The sequence below is a fragment of the Pimephales promelas genome, chromosome 5, assembly GCF_988280905.1.
Source record: "Pimephales promelas chromosome 5, fPimPro1.hap1.1, whole genome shotgun sequence".
Classification (NCBI taxonomy): Eukaryota; Metazoa; Chordata; class Actinopteri; order Cypriniformes; family Leuciscidae; genus Pimephales; species Pimephales promelas.
The window spans coordinates 32,573,637-32,596,703 of record NC_142773.1 but is presented as its reverse complement, the minus strand read 5'-3'; the positions used below and the strand labels follow the sequence as shown (position 1 = coordinate 32,596,703).

The following is a 23,067-nucleotide window of genomic DNA, read 5'->3' as shown; positions in this document are numbered from 1 at the left end:
AACTGTGTTCCTCTTAAGTCTCCCAGGCAAGTGACCTATTTCCTTCCATAGGTTTTGCTCATGCTCTGCCCTCTGGTTCCCATGTTTTCAGAGTTCCCAGATTAACTTTGTCCCACCTCAAATCCCGCTCCATCATCCATTCACTGAAGGTTTGTCACTTCTTCAGTTTCCTAATTTACAAATTTAGGTGGTGACAAGTGACCATCTTTATGGGACTGTTTACACCTGGCCACTTAATGCGTTTCTCAGATCGGATAGCTAACTGATTTATCAAAACATTTCCATATACATCTGGTCACATGTGTTTTTGCAAAACGGATATAAATCCGATCTTCAACTCCCACGCTAAGCAGATTTAATGGAGTGCATGCACCGAAAGCAAAACATATGAGCTGCTTTATTGATCATCGGCTAATTTCAAAATCAAAGATAGCAAGAGAGAGCGGCAACAGCCCTGGTAAGATCATTTTGTTTCTTTGCTTTTAATGAAGATCATTGTCTGCGACTTACTTTCACTTTGATTTGCTAGTTTGCACGTTGGCTTGATGAATATGCTCAGCTGCTCACGTCCTGAAGTGGATTCAAATCCGTCTCAAATGCGTTTCAGAGGGCATTTACACATGGTCTTTTCGCGATGGATGGACAGAAAACGCATAAAATGGCCAGGTGTAAACTGCCCCAGCGAATCATTCATTCAATCCTTTCCTTTAAAATGCTGATTCATTCAGGAAAAGAAGTTACTGTCTGCATTCGAAATCTTGGGATTGGGAAGCCTAGGCTACTTCTTAGTATTGCATCCATCTGCAAAAAGTCTTATTTTTATTATATTTATAAAAGAAAGGGTACTGTACTGAAAAACTGAGCAGTTGGAGGCATGGCGGTGGAGCTAAATAGCATAGACAGTAAAAGAAATGGGCACAGCGGCCCCATTGACTGATCGCCAGGCGTACGCCAGGCGTACTGCGCCTTAAACTGAGCCTGTCACGTGAGCAACCTGTATGTCTTCTAGTAGCTGTGCCGAGTGAAATCTGTCCATGAGCTAGCAGCAGGATCAACTTTATGAGCTTCTCTATCTATACGCTCATTTCTCAACTGTGCAACAGAGAGTCGATTCGTTATGGCGCAATCGTTGTAACTAACTCTAAGGAAAGTGTAAATAATAATTTCAGAACTTTATTTTATAATTTTTTTCGTTAATATTAAGAGACTTTTATTTTGGCGTTTCGAGACTAGTTAGTCCGACGCACCCACGGAAGTAAGAAGGAGAAGCACATTTCGGTCTGAAATTGTAAAAATCTCTAAAAGGATCATTTAAGCACCTAGCTGGAACGGGAACAAGGTATTGTGTGTTTAACTTGTTTAATAGTTATGTGCAGTAATATGAAGGTTAATCCATTTATCTGTGAATAAGTGTTTAAATGTATTATTTTCTCTCGTGACATGTAAACTCAAGCTTTTTAGTATTGTTAATACTATACGGGTAATGTCACAGAAGGTCTTATATAAATGACTGTTTGTCTGGTTAATTTGGCCTTCGGGTAATGTTTTGTTTGTAAGAGCTCATTTTATGTTATTTATCTGTCCTCTAGCTCTTACATTGTTTCATGAAGAAAGGTTGAAAGGAAAGTAGATTTGTGTTTAACTAAGGCTAACGGCTGAACATAAATAAAGGGTTCTGGCAACATTAGTACGCTTCTACATTGTCTGGCTGGGGGTTTGCTACAATTGTTAGCCTATTTTTACAAAACCTGCTTCTAAGGGGGCCATAACGTAATATACAAGGTAATGGAGCCTGTCATGCCAAAATGAATGGGAGTCAATGAATGCTAACAGTGCCATTGTAATTTATGCTACAATGGCAGCTCCCGTGAGGCTTCAACTTCCGGCTGATGGATTACCCCCTTGTTTTTGAAGCCTAAAGTGGGGTGGGGCCGGCCGCCACCATCTTGGCAGCGTGTCACTTCTCGTCACTCCCGGTTAAAATAAAATGGGCAAAGAGGCGAGACGTGAGTGGAGCTGAGGTGCTAATGCTATATGCTACTGGCCTCGTGTTAAAGTGACTGCTATGGAGCAGAGCAGTTTACTGAATTTCCTTTGCGTGTTCCCATGGGGGCGGAGTTTCCAGAGAAATATAACTAATTTCTTTCATTTCAACATGATTTATTCTAAAAGGTTGAACATCATTCAACATTAAATGAATGGCACAAGACTAAAAAGATGTTTAGATGAGAAACATAAAATGAAATGCATTTATCTCCCATTGCTGTTTTTTCAGTGTAGAAGAGAGGATACCATGTCCCAATCCATCCATCCATCCTAATGCCATATCAGGCCTTTTGTTCACTTCTGGAATGTATTGGCAATAGTTCATGGACCTAGATTGAGGCAATTGCTTTGGGAATGTGCTAGAGAGAGTGACAAACTTGTTTGTTGCTGCGAGATGCCTTTGGTCTCTCTATACCTAGAGTTCAGAATCCTGCAGCATTGGTATACTCATGCTCTAATAATCAAATCCCGTCAGCTGGATACATGCTTAATTGGTCACATGTTATTCGCACAACTTCTCTCTGGCTGCTTCATTCTGGATTCTTAATGGCACTTCAAACTTTGTGGCACTTCCCATTTGGTGCATGGGAAAATTATGCAGTGCACTCAAATACCTATATGTGAAATGCTCATTCTTCAGTTTCAGAGGAAACTATGGATCATGATGAATGGTGCTGTTGTTTGTGCTCTTAATGGAATTAGACCGCACTGGGGATCTGTTACATGAATTGGAGGAGTTCGGGGCAATCACAGATCTCAGATGAGCAGTAGCACCTGTATCCATCAAGAGTTCAGCAGACAAACTTTTTTGAGGAAATTCTTTTCTAAGCATTGTCATTTCTTTTTTTTTCTTTTTTGGCAGAGCCTCTAATTTTTTATTTGCCCCTGGATAACTTCACAGATGCCGTGAGACTAAAATCATCTTGTTTCCTTCAGTAATTCAACATGGTCTCATAGCGCGTAATGCCTGCGATAATCATCATTCCACCTATATAACGCCTAAAATTCCACCCACATTCATTTTACAAATCTCATGGAAATGTATTTGAAATAACATGGCATCCTTACATAGATAACATCTATGTAAGGATCGTCATAGATATCAGATAAATGCTTGAGAATTCTGGGAAGAGTGTAGCAGTCTGGTCAAGATAATGACTTGAATATTCCTTAGAGTGGAATTATCATCTTCCTTTGTCCTATCCTTTACACACACACACACACACACACACACACACACACACACACACACACACACACACACACACACACACACACACACACACACACACACACAAAAAACCCAGCTGTTTTTATGCCAATTATAAGAGGAAAGATTTGTCTCAAACACCTGTTTGAGCTTAGGGTATTATGATGAGTATTATGAGTACTTCCAGACTGATTTTTTGCAGGTGTGTGTGATAAAATTGAAAAAAATTCTTTAACAACTTTATGATCTGCTTCGTGAGGGCCGGGAATCATGAAATCACTTCACAAACAAACCTCTGACATATAATGCACCCTTGAAATGCCATCCCTTTGATGTGTAATACTGTTTCATAAACACGTTTGTGAAAAGAAAGAATGTATGTGTTAACAGATTAATTGATCAATGACAGTACGTTTATTTTTAGACCAATTAGGACTCAAGCCAAAATAGATGCTGGTACGTCCTCCCTGCCAAGTCTGGATCAGAGGTAGCAATCGGTTATGTGAATAGCTGCGGAAAACGCACTTGGCTTCAAAACACGTCCGTTGTTATCTGTGTGGCAAACGAGAGATGGGGTCATGGAATTTTTCCAAACAAAAGAAAGTATTTGTATAGCTGCAGATGGATCAAATAATAGTTTAGTTAATTTTACGTAACAACATAGTTTGGGATCTTAAAGGGCATATTGTACAAGAGAGGACCCAACAAGTCTATATATGTATGTAATGTAGGAACTAGAATTGCTTTAAAATACTTGGCAACACTGGCCAAGGGCGAGGCTCCCTGTCGTGACGTAAAATGACACAATGTTGAAAAAAAAAGCAGTTTTTACAAGCAGTCCAAGAAACGTTCACTTTATCTATTAAATTAGCGCCCTTCTGTCGTTTTAAAACATTTTAAATCCTACATTAATTTTTCATATGGTGTTTTTATACAAGGTAATATATTCATTTAGATTTTTTTTACCTGCATTATGCTCTTTAATATGACTGCCAGATAAATGGTGGCCCAACTTTTTCCTGTCATCAACATTGGAAAGAATGGATTTTAATGAGTGTATTCGGTGAAATATAAGGTCAATAAAAACATTTAATCCAGCAGATAATGAGGAATGAAGGTATTTTAAGTCAATATTTTATATGACGCTCGCTCACATGTACCTGCCTACATGATAAATGAATGTTCACGCTTAAAACTAAACATAAAGAACCTTCAACATACATGGAACCATTCTGTCGCATAAAAGGCTAGGGGAAAACTTCACTTCTTCACTAATAAAAAATAATGTTGTTTTAAGAACTGTTCACTGAAAGGTTCTTTGGGGAACTAAAAATTATTCTTTCATGGCATTGCTGTGAAAACACCATTTTGGAACCTTTATTTTTAAGAGTGTAAGCACAGAAATATAAAAATAATAGACAGACGAAACGTATATAGACTCATACATGCACACAGAAAGCAATTAAAGGATGCATTGAGTCCAGTACATTAGAGTCTGAGCCCCTTTGGGGAATGTCCAGGGGCACTAATTAACCAAACTGAAATGTCCCAATTCTGCTGTGGCTGAACTGTGTGACCACAGACCTGTCAACCTTTGCACTTGGGTCAGCACGTGTGGACCCACATTTTCTCCACCAGCAGCTCTTTTGTCTATGCAATCAATGGGTTTTTTTTTGTAACAAACAAAATCTTATATAAAAAAGAGACAAGAGTTCACAATACTTTGTTTTTGATGCACATAATGTCCTGTTGGGGATGAAAGATTTTTCTAAAAAAAAATTGCACAACCATGTCGCCTATTCACTGCTGCCTGAACTTCTTTTCAAGATGTGCACTGACTCACAAACACACACACACTCACCTAAAGGATTATTAGGAACACCATACTAATACTGTGTTTGACCCCCTTTCGCCTTCAGAACTGCCTTAATTCTATGTGGCATTGATTCAACAAAGTGCTGAAAGCATTCTTTAGAAAAGTTGGCACATATTGATAAGATAGCATCTTGCAGTTGATGGAGATTTGTGGGATGCAGATACAGGGCACGAAGCTCCCGTTCCACCACATCCCAAAGTTGAGATCTGGTGACTGGGGGCCATTTTAGTACAGTGAACTCATTGTCATGTTCAAGAAACCAGTTTGAATTGATTCGAGCTTTGTGACATGGTGCATTATTCTGCTGAAAGAAGCCATCACATTGTGGGTTCATGGTGGCCATAGAGGAATGAACATGGTCAGAAACAATGCTCAGGTAGGCCGTGGCATTTAAACAATGCCCAATTGGCACTATTGGTGTGCCAAGAAAACATCCCCCACACCATTACACCACCACCAGCAGCCTGCACAGTGGTAACAAGGCATGATGGATCCACGTTCTTATTCTGTTTACACCAAACACTGACTCTACCATGTGAATGTCTCAACAGTAATCGAGACTCATCAGACAAGGCAACATTTTTCCAGTCTTCAACTATCCAATTTTGGTGAGCTCTTGCAAATTGTAGCCTCTTTTTCCTATTTGTAGTGGAGATGAGTGATACCCAGTGGGGTCTTCTGCTGTTGTAGCCCATCCACCTCAAGGTTGTGCGTGTTGTGGCTTCACAAATGCTTTGCTGCATACCTCAGTTGTAACGAGTGGTCATTTCAAAGTTGCTCTTCTATCAGCTTGAATCAGTCAGCCCATTCTCCTCTGACCTCTAGCATCAACAAGGCATTTTCGCCCACAGGACTGCCGCATACTGGATGTTTTAACCTTTTCACACCATTTTTTGTAAACCCTAGAAATGGTTGTGCGTGAAAATCCTAGTAACTGAGCAGATTGTGAAATACTCAGACTGGCCCGTCTGGCACCAACAACCATGCCACGCTCAAAATTGCTTAAATCACCTTTCTTTCCCATTCTGACATTCAGTTTGGTGTTCAGGAGATTGTCTTGACCAGGACCACACCCCTAAATGCATTGAAGCAACTCCCATGTGATTGGTTGATTAGATAATTGCATTACAAACAGTAGACTTTTTTTATTGCTGCATGGTTTTCTACAATTCTCATTAAAGTTTGAATTCTTTAAATTCTCAAAAGGCTGAAATGCCTTCACTGGATCCATTTGTAGAATTACCTCTGACATGTTTAGTAACATTAAATGCTGTTTTAAGCTTTTATTTTCACCTAGTTGGATTATAGTAATTCATCTACATATTTTTCATCTTATTTTTTGTTGTTGCAAGCCCCAATCACAGAGATTCAGGATTCGAGTGGAAAGATTCATAGCCATGAGGGTTCAATGGGGTGAGTCTTCCACAGCGTCAGGGGATAAGGTGTGTTATAGTCGCCCCAAATCATATCAAAATATTTGATGTTGTTGATATACATATTTTGGAGGACATGCAACCTATTAAAACCTGAAACCTACATCATCTATTCAACTGGAAAACTGGAAGATAGCCAGAGGGAAAAGATTAATGGTTTTGGCCCTGAGTATGCCGAAGCCGCTTTGTAGTTAGTATGTTTTTCCCAAGGAGGTGCTGTATCTGTGTAAAGATGACCACACTTCTTCCATGAAAGCCACACAATTCATTCTGGCATTGTAAAAGCCTTAATTTGCATACGCTCATTATTTACCTTTCATGATTGCCTAATCAAAACAAAGAGCCTGAGTGAAAGAGAATATCCTGGGATGAATAATGGCCAGCTGTTCACTGTGTTTCAAAGATATTTTCACACCTCACATCCTCTAACATTTTTTCACCTTTTGTCTTGAAATTGAAAAGACCTGATGTACTGTGAAGTGTTTCGGCAGAGATCAGTGGCATGGGAAAAGAGCTTAACCATTTCTGTCAGCTGTTGAAACTTTTTTCACTTAACTCTCCCCATGGATTTGAGCGGTTTTCCAAGAGTCTGAGATTGGCTGCTGTGAAGCTGGAGAGATCCCCTCTCACGTATATCCTTTCGTTATTTGACTTTTCTTCTTTTACCTTTACAGGGACCAATGTGCTGGTCATTCAAGACTGAATTTCTCATTAGCACTACAAAATATGTGTAAACTTTTGTTAGGAATTAATCTTTTGAAGATCTGAACATTCTGCAATTCATTGTGAGCCTGCAACCCATTTTGAACATTCACATTTTCTAATTTTCCAGATAAAACTGAAAACAAATTCAGTTCAACATGAAAAACACTATGCGTCTAGTCCTATGGTCTAGTCAGAGAAAGAAGAAACATGATTTTGGTGAGGCACAGAAGGTTAAGGAAATGACAGAAATGAAAGCAATTATGAGTTGATTAGTTTAAGAAGATCAGATATACGCCCCAGTTCATGATATCAGTTTACATTTCTCATAGCAATAAACTGAACTGTTTCCATCCGACACATACAATGCAGATCTAAAATCTTTGTAGCTATTCAAATCTAAGTCTTTGAATAATTAAGATTCAGATGTGTGCAGTAGTGTGAACAGTTGCTAATTCTGTTACAGATACTGCGTCATGTGAGTTTTGTCTTCAGCAGATGTCTGATCACATTAAGAGCTTCTCACCCCTGTAGCAAACGCAGTGATGCTGCACGTTTTATCCCACTGAGCAGCTCCCATCCTATCCCAGAGGATCAGAAGCCATGATCCCACTCTCCTCCCCAAACAAGGTTTACAGAACTTAAATTAGTTGACATTTCAATGTAGTTGTTAGAGAGAGGATTTGTGTCTTACACTTACGGATAGGTTCATGTGTCTTTGGCAGGATAAAGACGTTTACAAATATTTTTTTACTCACAATTTCCATCTGGTACAAAAATTTAGAGCTTGGCATACCTAGAAAAATATATATTCATAAAATGTAAGATGCCCAAAAAGTTATAAGATTTGAACAACTTGCATGACTTTTTTGGTCTGGAAATCAATCAATTTTACTCGGTTCTCTCTAGAAGAGAGCCTTACGCTATATGGGGAAAAAAGGTTTTCCCCTAGCGTAAGATATTATGCAGTACGAGAGAATCTTTCGAGAACCTTGTTTATCTAGGTCTTCCAAGAATTTGGGAACCCTGGTTCTTCTTCCTCAAAAAAATTGTCAAAGGGGGAAATAAAATATCTTGATTTTAGTTGTTTGCATTATTTTAAGTTATTTTTAAGTTTGCCCCCCTAGAAAACCACTAGTTGAGAACCACTGGTCTAAATGAAATTGTATGACAATTTATTTTTGCATTGGTATAGATTAAATTGTAAGGACTTTGACTTTTTTACTAGAAATGTAATTGAGTATTTAGTTTCAAACTTACTTGGGTAAAAACAAGTATAGCAGTAGATGTACTTTACAACTTTTTAACCACAAGATGGCATTTGCAATTTCCCTGTTCATCCTCCATCATAAAGGACATGCAACTTTCTCCTTTCTATCCACAATAGTTTTCAGAGGTCTACTAGAATCCTAAGAGAAATTCATTGTAAGGAACAGTGAGAAGATTTTTTGATGGCAATGAATTTTCTCACCACAGAGCAGTGAAGAGGACTTTGTAAGAGTGGACAACGTGCATACTTCAGACTTGACTAAAACCACATGTCTAAAGCTTCATCAAACGGAAATGTTTTCCCATCTGTGGTTTGGAAAAAGCCTGTGAAAATGAATTAGAATCTAGTTGATTTTCAGTTCATTTAATAGATGTACAAGCAATGAGAACGTCAATCACTGGATGCTTTGTTTATTATGAATGATTTGTCCATATAAATCTTTTTTTTTTTTTAATATATGTGTGCTTCCAAAAAAATGAAAATTCTCTCATTACGCACTCTCATGTCCTTCCAAATCCATAAGATCTTCATTCATCTTTGGAACACAAATGGATTTTGGATGAAATCAGAGAGGTTCCTGAACAGCCATAAGCAGCAACGTCATTGCAACCTTAAAGCACTGAAAGGTAATGTTTCAACCTTAATGTTATGTGCGCAGAACCTGATTTCACCAAGTACAACATGTTACTGGACAACTTTACAGTTTATTTCAAGCTTTAGGCTTACAACCAGGGTTAAGTGCTTCTACATCAGTATTATTCACCCATCATTTCCCTCTGATTTTAGGGCTAACTTGATGTTTAGGGGTAGGGATATGGTCAGGATAAAATTTGTAAAAAGTAATGTTTTTCTAGGATCAACAAAATGAGTTGACCCAGGATTACAACTAATTATGCAAAATCAGAATATACGATATAGGGATGCCTTTATCAGTATCGATTTAGTTTGCATTAGCATTAAAAAGACCCAGCATCACACGTCCCAGAGGTGCACTGCTTTGTCACCGTCATGACGAACTAAACACCAGGGAGCAGTTGTTTGTGCACCAGTGGTCACCTTGATCTAGAGGTCGGCAGGAGGCTGGTGGACGTCAGTATCCCACCACATGAAAAAGCCTATTGATTGAAGAAGCTTCCTCTGGTGCCTCTATGACTCATATATAGGAAAGGAGCCATGGCAGATAAAGGGGAATACAAACACCGCATTAAGTTCACGGTTAATTCTGTTCCGTTTTGTGTTTCTCTCCCATTGTGGCACTTCAGCCAAAAGCATTACTGTGATTCTCATGTGAAAGTTTGTTTACTAATCACATCAAAGCATCTGAAACGATTGTCACATGGGATGCACATTATTAGCCTATCATCTTGATGACATAGCCTTCTGCTCTGGAACCACTGAGGAAATGAGCTTGTTTATGACTTACATTTACATTGTTTAGTGCATGTGGCCTGCACATTTTCTCCAAACGGCTGAGTTCACCCTTCCGGACGGAGTATATGCTCTTTTTCCGAGGTCAGACAGTTGTATTCTTGGATACAACGCGAACGTTGCGAACGTGTAACCTCACACTTCTCTGTAACAGGTTCTCAGACTCCAGAGGGAGCAGCAAGGATTATTGTGTGCTCTCAGAGTGAAGAGTCCTCGCCTGTCTCCTTGTCAGCTCTGGCCATCGCTGCTTTGGTTAGACACACATTTTATACAGAGGTAATGAAAAGTTTATAGAAAACAGGTGGACATTAAATGAGTTCCACAGTGTCAGTCTCAGCTGCGTCCCATTGTGTGAGCTTCGAAATCTGAACACACAAGCTCACAAGGTTTCTTTATTGATTTATGTCATGTTATGTTGATTTAGTCATGATGTCTGTATGCTTTACTGCAAATATACAGATTGTACAGATTGCAAATAGTTATTTAAAGAATATTAGTATTAGTAAATTGCATTGCGATATCTCAAGGTTAATTACAATACTTTTTGTTGTTGTATTCTGAACTTGTGAAAAGGGGAATGTGAGGAGGCGGAACATTTTAAAAAATGTGAATTTTCTTCAGTTTATTTAACAGTAAATGACTGGATGGATGTAAAAAATGAATATAAAATCAGGCTTACAGTTAGTTTTGGCTGTCAAACTCACATCTGCTGACTCTCAGCTGCTCCATGTCTACCTATAGAAATACAACGCCTATCACAACATCATTACAAGGTCCATTCATTCATATTATCAGCAACTTTATTTGGTTGCTCAGGTGCTTTCCCCTCCTCCATCCCCAGCGCCTCCTCTTATTCACAGTCAGGACTTGGTCTTCTGATATTCCTTATGGAATTAGACTCATTTATCTTGAATGATGTTGTTACATTAAATTATTGTCATTAAGAACATTAATGATATCTACATGTATGTTGGTCATGTTCTGTTTATCATTCCACTCTCTGCTCTCATTGCTGCATGGATGGGTGGGGATATCAGAACATCCCGCATATCCAAAACTGTATGATACTTGTCAATTGACAGCCCATTCGCCTTATTCACTTGGCGGCCATTTTGAAAATGGAACGCCGCTGAGGGGTACACTCACCCGGAAGGATGCATGCGACGCAGCAGCACCAGCAATGAAAACTCGCAATGCGGACCACCAATCATTCCTGTCTGCCCGAATTAACGATGCAAAATGTGAAGCAAAGTGCCAGTGACTGAAACATCCCCCGGGCTGTGTTAATTAAGGGATACAGTACCTGTATCGGAGGTTTTATCCACGACATTGAACGTAAGAATGGACGCCTTGCCAGTTTCTGCGAGCTTGCAGCAGCCAGAGGTAATTAACGTTAGTAAGCTAAGCTGTAATATGGAGTTGTTGACTGTGTAAGTTACTATGTTAGATACAATTTATTGTTTAGATAGATACACATCCAGTAGCTTACATACACACGCATGTAAAACAATCAAATCACTCACATGTATGTAAAAGGAAAGAGGAGAAGTGATTTTAAGGTCTGACAGGGACTGATCCTGTTACACACTGACAATGATAAGCTGCTATGGTGACAATACAAGTTTACATATATGTATTCATAAAGAATAAAAAATAAGGTGATGGTAATGATGGTAATGGATTTGTATAGATTCTAATAGTACACAGTCAACTTCCTACAAGCTTGCAGAAACTGAGGTAAATTGGCGTCCATTCTTACGTTCAATGTCGTGGATAAAACCTCCGATACAGGTACTGTATCCCTTAATTAACACAGCCCGGGGGATGTTTCAGTCACTGGCACTTTGCTTCACATTTTGCATCGTTAATTCGGGCAGACAGGAATGATTGGTGGTCCGCACTGCGAGTTTTCATTGCTGGTGCTGCTGCGTCGCATGCATCCTTCCGGGTGAGTGTACCCCTCAGCGGCGTTCCATTTTCAAAATGGCCGCCAAGTGAATAAGGCGAATTCTCACCCCCAAGGCGTCACTTAACTGACGCCTTGGGAAGCATTTGGACATGCTTCAATATCTGACGCTTTAGGCGCCCTTAAGCGACAGTTAGATGACGCCCTAGGATCGCGTGTACCCTACCCTCACCCCACACCTAAACCTAACTGCGTCCTCTAACTGACGCTTTCCTTTAGCGTCAGTTAGATGACGCCGTAGGATTGTGTCATGTAAGTGACGCTAAAGGGCGCCTAAAACGTCAAATATTGAAGCATGGTCAAAGGTGACGCCTTGGGGTGAGAATGCGTTGCAATTGATGATGGTTCTGACAGAAATTATGTTACTTCCTCTTCATTATGTCTTTTAACATAATGGCAGTTTTACCATTATAGGTAAACAAGAATGTGCCAGGTACAACTCATGGAAACAGATAAATGATCCCTTTTAATTAAAATCCATATATATACAATATCGTATCAGTTATATATATATATAATATATAATATATGTGTGTGTGTGTATATATATAAATATATATATATATATATATATATGTTATATTATATACAAAGTATATATATATATATATATATATATATAAATGTATATATATATAGGCCTATGTATATATATGGATAAATCACGTGTGTGATGTGTTAATTTGAAAACTAAAATAAACATTTTATTATGGCAATGTTTGTGTTAAATATTGCACTAAATCAGATTTATTTATTCAATTATATACATGCATAGAAAAATACACAATAATGACATTTAAGAAAAGTTTATAATTAATGAATTTCTAAATAATATATATTGTTAGCATATAATACAGCAAAATGATTTTTTTCAGTGCACTTCCTCAAATGTTGTGGACACAATGACACTCTTATGGTTGAATGTCATGACATCTGTTCTTTCTAATCTAGTCTTTAACAGTAAAAAATACATATGTGTGTTGTACAAATTGAAATGAGGAACTAAAATTTAAATTAAGTCACTTCATGCTAAAAAAAAAAAAAAATCTGACGTAATTTCTATCTTGATGTCACCCTGAACGTTCACTGTGATGTCACAGCTCAGAGTAGGCTAAATGCACCTCCCACTGCATGCCTTTTTTTTTTATTTGCAGCGGTACATATAAAAAAGTTGTGAAAGAGACTACGCAGAAGGAATCCCCTCTTACCTCACTTTATCTCTTTCCCACAGATGAATACTTATTGACACAGTGAGATGTGTGGGCAGCGCTGTTAGAGGATGTCTGCCTACGTGGGTGCTTGCGTACATGTGGCTATACCATTTTGCGTCCATAACGTCGAGAGTCCACTAACACGTCTGTGCGCATCTCGCTTCTATCTGTGGCTAGATGTAGCAGATGAAACATTCCTTGACCACACTATGTGGGCACCATCATCATCATTATCATCATCCCTGAGACATGGAATGGACGGCAGGGTGTAGGTACACACAGTGTGAGGGCCACTAATATGAGAATGACACCTCTCCGCCCACACATGGCCTGTTCCTCACCAATCAGAGTCACTCACAGAGGCATGCAGGGTGGGCGGCCGTATCACGCAGGCTAAGTAATGAAGGTGTTGATGGAGAACACCACCGTTTTCACACGTCACGCCGGGCAGATTGGTCATATGGTGAAAATAAAATGACCTGTGTCATCAGTACACATATACAGAAATAGATCACATGAAATGGTACCATTTTAATTAATCAACATGCTCCCTGAAGACTGCCTACAGATGTCCACAAGGTCCATTTTTGTGATTAAGCCTGTATTTCCATAATGATTACACCCGGTCCCAAAACACACATGCACACACAGAACCACATGCCCAATTACCCGGTCTCTTATTAGCTTTAGATTAATGATCCCCCGAGGCTTCTCTTGTGTGAAAGAGCGCAGCCCCACCAACCCACACACTGCTCACACACATGGGCATTTTAATTGGCAGCCAAATCCAACCATAGTAATGCTCTTACAAGTCTGAGTCATCCTCACAGCACTGCATGCAAAACACAATACTATTAAGTTTCAAGCGCATTTGTGTGTTGATAGTTGGATATGCTCTCTAATATGAGGCACACTATGGCTCAGGCGAATTCAAATTATATTAAATCTGTTAATGAAATCTATCCTAATATGGAACGTATCTGAAAAGTGTAAATATGTGCTTATTCCATTAACCCTTTAACTGTAGCTTTAATCAGACCTTTGGGCTTTCTGTCACTTCATTTGATTGTGTGAAATTGCAAGTTGCTTGGGCCATCTATAGGCCTCCTTATATGACGTTGACTACACACAATGACAAATGATGGGAAATTTCTTGCCAAATAACCTGATAGGTCTGAATATGCGTAAGAAGGCAAGAAAGGAATTCTGATTGTGTCTTTTGTGGAATAATGTATTTTAATGAAACATTTGAGAAATCATCCATAGTTAATCCTTCCATCAGTTTTGTGTAAAAGAAATTGTATTATTTATTTTCTGTTCCTATTGTTCTGCTTTTTCACTTCTGTTTACCTTTCTTACCATTACTGATTTGTTTGTTTCCATAGTTACCCTTGTTAGTCTACGTAGTAATTAATTACTCTCACCTGTTCCTTGTTTGCCCCTTCTTATCCTGTGTATTTATACCCAGTGTTCATTGTTGGGTCTTGTCCTTCTATGGGTGTTCTGTTGGTGTCAACAGGTCAGTCTCCCTTTTGTTTTTCCAGTTTCTGAGTTATCTCTATAAACTGCATTCGGATACATCTCTCCCTTGTCTTTGAGTTCACCTGTGTAAACAACACTATGCACATTTGAAACTAAAACAATAGACCTATTTGGATGGGACTATGTGTCTAAATGATGTTACAAATCTTTTCACTCGACATCTGTTACATGTATTGATTCAGACATCTCTGTAGACGAGTGTTTTATTGATGTGGGCGTTACAGAAGGTCATGTGTTGTGCTTGTATGCATCACGTATGGTTTATTATTTGTTTATATAAATTAAATATATTAATAAAAAACCTATTTAAGTAAACGTCACAAGTTTTTAGTGGCTGTTTATTACAAAATTGCAAAGTGAGCAAAGAAATCTAGAAGAGTATCTTACTTTTATCTGACACTGATATTAAAACTTCGTAGTCTTCGTAGTTTCCGTGATTTGGAATCCACATTGAAACTAAATGAAAGCATTCTGAAGATTGGTGCACAAATGCTAGCTCAGGTGGGTCAAAGCGTAAGGATTATAAATAGGTACTTTTATAAAAACAATAGGTAATTTGCCCTGGAATTTTTACAGAGGTTGTGTAAGAAAAACACTGACTTGGCAGATTCGGAAGGGATTAATATTGCACACTAATTTCTTTAACAATGCAATTGTGTGTACTTAAGTGTGTTTTTGCTTCTGCTTTACCAGTATTGTGATGAAGTTAAAAAGACTCATAACAAAATAGTCTCTACTTAATGACACTGAACATGAATGAGTCAGAAAATGAGCAAAGCAGAGCCTGGTCTGACTCACATTGTTTTTTTTTGTTTTTTTTTACTTAATCTACCTAAACTATGATCTATTTTATTTCAGACTAAAAGTTAAACGATTAATGTTAACTGTTTAATTTGGTGCATCTCACTGTATCATGTCTTGAAGGCATTACAGTTAGCTCCCTGTTTAATTTTCTGTTGTGATGCATTTATAATAATGAAACATTAAAAATGAAAGAACACACTGCACGTGTTGCCAAAATGAAGTTGTGATCAAGAAACCATGTGGTGCCAGAAACCTAACAGGTTTGAAGGATCAAAAGCGGATAAATGTAGCCGTTTTCCTTCTTGTGAGACAAGCATATGTGCCTACACTGCCAGTCAGTACAAGATGGAGGATGTCTGAAGGGAATTAAATGGTTGAGTTTTTTGCTGAGGGGGGAACTCAAATAAAACCACACAGCTGACTCAGACCCTCTATCCAACCACAACATACAAACTGCTGCCATTGAGCATTAGAATATTCCACCTGGACACACCACCTCAGATTTACAGTCACACCCTGCCAGGCTCTGCAGCCGTGTCATTGACCACAAACACAAACCCACTGGCACCTGGGAAAACCTCATTTTGTCTAACTTACTGTTAGTGGGAGAGTGTCTCCAGCAGTCATCTAAAGAGCTCCAGGCAAACATTCTCCTGGCATGATTGTGATATCACACATCGACAGAGCCCGAGCATCAGGTGCACCTGTTACGATTGTCACACCTGTGACCTTAAGTCTTATTTTGAGCAACTCACTCCATAGGGATTCAAATAATGTCCTGGCAATGACCATTATCTGAACCCCTAATGGCAGGTATGGGGGTTGCGATGCTCCAATTTCCTGTTCAGTTGGGCCCACCCCAGCACCCAACCAACACCCATCCCCTCACCACATCTTGTCTGGCTCACCCCTATGGTCTAGAGTCATGGAAAAGTGCCTGGTAGGCCTGTGCGTTTATCCATTCGCAATGTAGACAGCTTCATTGATTGTTAATTGGAGTGCAAGTGCAGAACACAGCCAGGGTTTACCAATCAAGTTTCCAAACCAAAAAGTATTATCTTTAGTCATCTGGAGTAATTTAGTTGAAAGATCAAGAATGTCTTGTCGGATTTGGTCAAATTCTCTGTTGGATCCATTAAACCCGGCGCAGCATTCAGGGCCGATAATGGCGCAGGCTCCTCCTTGCGTTGCAAGACTGTAATTCAAGGCCACTCTTGTTCTTTAAGATCATTATCTTATGTGAAGCGAGTGTGTTCTCGCTCCAAGAGGACAGAGGAATTGACCACCATGTTTGTGCAAATGTGAGTCCGGGAATGCCGCCATCTTCGGGTGTGACATGCAAACCTTCTTTCAAGCAAACAAGGCGTTTTTGACAATAAATCATCAGCTCTAAGAATATATTGTTTCAGGAGTCCATACTTTGTGCGAGGTCCATGATGGTTACGACAATCTTGATCATGTTGATGGATGACTGCATGCGTTGTGTATTTTTTTTCTTTTCTGTTTCATTGGTGATAGTTGGCTCGGACGTGCCTCTAGTTGTTTTCTAGAAGTGGTGTCTTCATACACAGGTGAGGAGGTTGGTGTGAATGGGTCTCATGATAGCCATTGAGTGGAACCTGCACAAAGAAAGAAAGAAAACAAAAACAGAGAGCAGTATTTCTTCAAACACTAGGGCTGTCACAGTATTTGTTTAAAACACTAGGGTTATATAATTTAATGCGTCTGCTTTTGTTATTCCCTCTTGCCTTATTTCTCTTCCTGTGACACCTAAATAGACAGTGAGGTAATGATGGACTATGGAGGGGGAAGGCCTATGGGGGAGTCTTCACCGCAGAAGTTGGCCACCAGTGCATATTGCAATCAGATCTTCCCTGGACTCCTCACTGTCTCTGTGTCCTATCCCTGTAGTTGGGGGAACAACTTTACAATGTGACACAAGAGTCTAGGTTTTCCTTCCTTCTGACACAATACTGCAACATTCTAGACACTTCCTTGTCCCGTGAAGTGTGTACCTTGATCTGCTTAACCCAATCGTTAGTCATTTCTCCTTCATCCTCTAACACAGCTTCCGTCATTTTAGACATAATACATGACAATGCGTGAGTGTACTGTGAGGGTAGTTAACCAATTTCCTAAGCTCTGCGATGGTCCTTCTACGTATGTCTCAAGGTCCTAGCGCTTTGGCAACAGAAGGGTTGGAAGGAACACTTTCTGTTCCCTCGATTCCCTGCAATCCTTTGCTAGCACCACACACATTGACTGAATTTACATGCTTATCAGTTACTGATTGGATGTCTACATTTGTTCTGTTCTTTTAATTTAGCTATACACCTAGCTTGTTCTTGTGCAATGGATAAGCTAAATTCCATGTGACAGAAAATAATGCCTTAAACATTCTGTCTGGAACTCCGTCAGAAAAGTTAATTCTTTGTTGATCTTTTGTTGCTTCAATCTGGATTCTGGTGAGTGGCTCTATCCGGGTCACGGCACCGTCTGTTGTGAACTATTTTGTTCTTAAGTGTAGAAAAGTCGGAAGCTCAGACCAGGAGACGTTGAGGTCTCATTCAGGCAGAAGTTCTTTATTGCTTTGCTATAGCATCTCAATCTCGTTTGACTAAGGGAACTTTACATGGAGGTGGAGCAAACTCGTATACAGGTTTAGGAAACCTGTATTGAAACTAAGAGTGATAACTTACTCAAACACTGAGACTCGAGAACAGGAATGCCAGGACCCTCTCTTGCTGAGACAAAAGCTCACGCGAGTCCCCAAGAGTTTCAGTAATCTGTTTCACTTACCTTACAATAGGGAGAAACAGGTCTGGCGGCTGTATAGAGAAAAACAGAACAGGACAGGAATCTCGTGCTCAACAGCTGAATGCTAAATTCAATACAGAACTCTCTCAGTCCATATACTATTGTACTGGAACCTAAATTAAACATTTAAATAAATTTGTAATCCTACACTATCCAATGACAATTCTGAATGTAAATGCTGTGCATTCACCACAGCTAATCGAACTGCACATCAACATGGCACAGGATGTAAATAAGTGATCAAGCAATCTCCAACAGGGATGTTGCTGGACTCATTTGTGAGCTCTGGACTATATCCTGAAGAGCAGTGATGAGTGTTCGAAATTATACAATACAACAAAAAGGTAGATGGAAATGTGTGGTCCAGTTTTTGGATCACAGAGGAACCTGATGAGAGTGCCAGAGGACATATGGCTCACACCCCCTGTAGTTGGGCCATAGCATTCTCTGATGTGGCTGATTACACATCAACATCCAGAACAAAGAGAGCAAAATAGAAAGAGCACTCCATGTGGTCAAGCATGCGTGACAGTCCTTAATTATCAAAGGCTGGAGAGGGATGTTAAATTGTTTATCGCTGCACGGTCATTGAAAGAGGGAAAACACCCATATCTGTGAGTGAAGCCTTGTTTAGGCATGGCAAGAGGGTGGCACACGGCCCTTGCCCAGGGCACATAATGCTATCAATTGTAAAGGAAAAGCTTTTACAGTTCCTGCACTGACATGTAAATAGTGTGACCCAAAATGAAATTCTTATTGAAACATGTAAATAAATATGAAATTGACAACTTATTCTGAACATACCCCTCTGCATGGCTGTCCACATTTAGCATTCAAATGTCTGTGGTTAGTGTCCATCACAGTGTCCATCACAAATAATCTATTTTGCAGCTCATTCATGGATATTTTTCAAGGCAACCCTTATATCGCCATGGAAAGTAATAAAAAAACACTAGTTTTTCGGCAGTGGCTTTATGACTAATTCCTCCAGAATGGCACCCAAAACCTGCCACGTTCATATCAATGTACATTTATTTATTCCTTTTTTTTTCAGAGTGATTTTCTGGGAGTAGTTACTTAAATTTGTATCTGTTCCACTCTTAGAAGAAATGGTTCTATTTAGAACCAGAAATGGTTCCATCCCCGCTTCATATATGGAACTCCAAAAAGGTTCTATTGGCCAAGTATGGAACCCCAGGGTTCTATATAGAACCCAGAGGAACCATTTTTTAAGAGTGTATAGAACCTTTTAGGGGTTCCAAATACGTAGCGCTGATAGAACCTTTTAAGGTTTTATATAGAAACTTTTCTTCTAAGAGTATTCATTGGATGACCATAAATCACTAATTTAAGGTACAATTAAAACATTATACATTTATAAGCAGATGTATCTTTTTTTATATAAATGTAAATTGCCTAGTTTAGTAGATAGTTCAATTTTGCCTCTTTACTTACTAAATAAGTAACAATAGGAAGGACACCGAGTTTATCATTTTTCCAGGCCAGTAGTGTACTAAATAACTTATAACAGATAGCTTATATTTAGTCAAGGCTGTACTTTCAATAAAGTCAGTACAGAACACCTCACCACTGTCATTTGAATACAGCCTTTTCAAACCAACACAAACGTTCTAGGAATCATGTTATAGCTCTGTGCAAACCACACACTTCATTATAGCAGAGGTCAATAATGGATTCAGATCAGTGAGGCTATTTATGAAGAGGATATACACAAATGTACTGCAACCACATCACAGTATGTTGAACTATAAGTGAGAAGCACCAGCACATAATAAGCTCAGCTGAGAGTGTGGGAGAGGGAATAGGTGTAGGTGAGCTGTAGGGTAACCTTTTGAGGCAGATCTGATTATTTTCCTTCTCTCTATGTAGTGAAGTGGGCAGAACTGGCGTGAGAGAGAGAGGCCCGTCTCTAAGTGGGTTGCGTTTGAGGGTGGGCAGGTCGCCACCACAGGGACGAGAAGATGCATGGTGCTGCCTCGTGACAGATGTGTCATCATCACTGCACCAGCCACAGCCAATGTCAGTCCTTTATTGTGGATGTTAAAGGAAGCAGCTTCTTGATCACTAAATTGTTTTGTACAAGAAGAACCAGAAATTTGAATCGGACAGACTTTTCAAACAAAACATTTCCCAGAAGTTTATTCCCGAACAAGCCAAGTCTGCGTCATCATTACCATGCTGGCTGCAATCACAGGGCTGTCTTTGTAGTCCCTGTAAAGGCAATTCTAAAAAAAAAAAATTCTAAACACATTATAAATGTTAGAAATGTATTGCTAAAACATATTACAAAGAATGTGAACAGTGAAGTACTGAATTGTGGAACAGTTTTTCGCTATTGTTATTTTTCAGATTTTTTTTGGCGGGGCTAAAACGGGGGCTTGATGACGCACTGGAGCCCCTGAGCTCCTGGACGCACTGAGTCCACTGAGGCTGACCCCTCCCCTATCAAGAGAACATTCGCATCAGTTCGCCGCTCAATCGCTAGTTACTAGCCATGTTTCCATCCACACGTTTTTATCCGAATTAAGTGATATTGAATGAAAAATACCTTATGAAAACACTAAAATTTGATTAAATTTCATGAATATCGACTGAAATACATTCGGTCTCATCAGATTTTATTTTGATCGATATGCGGCTAATGCGATAAAAGCTGATAAAAAAAGGCTTTATTAGGCCGGATTCACATATAGCGCCTAAAAACGCGTAGAAAACGCTGGGCGCGCCGCATTCTCCATTTTACAAAGCGCCAGGTCGGTTGCGCTTCAGTTGGTTCTTCACATGACCTATTGTGTGCGTATGGTGCGCTTGCGGTATTCTGAAAAGTTGAGATGTTTTTATCTCGACGCGGCGCGGACGCGCATGGAAAAACCGAGCGCGTCGCACCGCGACCGCACCGCTTCCATTATGAGCGCGCATACCGCGCGCCTACATTTGAAATAACGAACTTGAGCGCGCAAAAGACGCGATATGTGAACCGGCCCTTAAGCTACAACTTGTGAAATATTGATCATTTGTTTGTAGATGGCGCAATCCGTTTTGTCTAACAAAACATTGTTCGATTCAATGCGAAAATGAATGGAAACACCTTAAAATGTCTCAAATCAATTCAATATAGCAATTTGATCGCAAAACAGCATGTGACGTCATTACGTGCAGGTTTTTATTCGCTTTAAAGCCGTTGGATGGAAACACACTTTCACCAGCTTTATTCGCATGAGTTTTTTTACTGAACTTCAGATAATTCGATTGACAAGTGAATGGAAACATGGGTACTGTATTACAGCCTACAGTTTGCTAGCTAGCTATGTCTTCGACACGGTATGTGTAGGCTACTACCTGGATGCGATCTTGTACAAAACAGATCGGTGTCTTTATTTAAATTTCCTAAAAACGATCACATCAAGAAGAGATGGATTAGTTTTGTGAAGAGCCACCTTGATGGAGAGCTGAGGATCACCGCCAACACCCACCTCTGTAGTGATCATTTTACACGGTATAGTTTTATAAACTTTCCTCAGAGACAACTGGGATTCACTGATAATCCGCTGTTACTGGTGAATGGGGCTGAACTGACCATCTCTCGCCTCGTTCTTCATCCTCCCGTCCCAAAAGCAGTTTCACCCAATATCACCTTTGGCAGATTTCCTGCGAGTGGGCGTGGTTTAAGCGCAGCCAGCAGTAGCTTATTTTATGTACTTGCAGGCTTTTTTTAATAATTCAAATTTGTCTGGGTGGCTAATAGCACATTTTTTCTGTGGTGTGACAAACTCAGAACACATACTTAATTTTGACTTTATAGGGACTTTGAAGTGGTTAACCTCTTGATCACTAGTTATACAATAGGATTGAGAAAACTGACAGGCCTTACAAACAAACCTGAAGCAGAAGTTTATTCCAGAGGAAGTGCTCTTAAATCCTCTGACATTTTGGGGTAATTAGGGCTTGGAACTCACGCATGCTGTTTGATTCAGCCCTCAAAATCTGCCGAGCATTTGACAAGCTCGTAAACTTCATATCAGAGAGAGAGGTATTAAACGTACCCCTACAAATTGGCTCACGCTGCTGCGAAAACTGAGATCCGCGTATAAAGTTCAACAAAACATGTTTTGTTTTTTACGACATCTTTACAGAGCTTGTGATATGTGAGAGACTCTCCGTTTGGACCGTCTGACATTTTAGCAAATATGTCGGTACAATGTGTGTGCAATCTGTGATAATTAGCGAGGTCAGGACCACCCACCACACACATTCTTTCTTAATATTTGTGCGACGTTCTTAAGAGCAAAAAGCCAGACTTAAAAATGAAAATTCCGTCATCATTTACTCACCATTAAGTTGTTGCAAACCTGTATGAGTTTCTTTCTTCTGCTGAACACAAAGAAAGATATTTTGAAGAACGATTGTAAATTTGGCACTATTGACTTCCATAGTATTTTTTAAGTCAATGGTGCCTGTTTGGTTCCAATTTTTCTTCAAAATATCTTCCTTTGTGTTCAGCAGAAGAAAGAAACCCATTCATGTTTGCAACAACTTGAGGGTGAGTAATTGATGACAGAATTTTCATTTTTGGGTGGAGAATCCATTTAAGACATATAAACGGTAGTAGAGCCTCCCCCTGTTGGTCCCTCATCCAACAGCCTACATCCTTCAGGAGCCTCCACATAGTCCCTAAAGACCAATTGAAGTGCCTTGCCTTGAAACGTGCAGCATTATTCAATGTGTTTCCACTGGAACAGGA

The 23,067-nt window shown here is 39.5% G+C and overlaps 1 protein-coding gene across 1 annotated transcript in view; it reads left to right on the top strand.

Moving 5' to 3' along the window:
• Positions 1 to 1,238: 1,238 nt before the first annotated feature.
• plcd1b (phospholipase C, delta 1b) overlaps positions 1,239 to 23,067 on the top strand; it is an 80,333-nt gene continuing 58,504 nt past the window's right edge. Inside the window, exon 1 of the mRNA XM_089131323.1 lies at positions 1,239 to 1,339. The gene's annotated coding sequence lies outside the window, so the exon portion shown is untranslated. The remainder of the gene's footprint in view (positions 1,340 to 23,067) is intronic.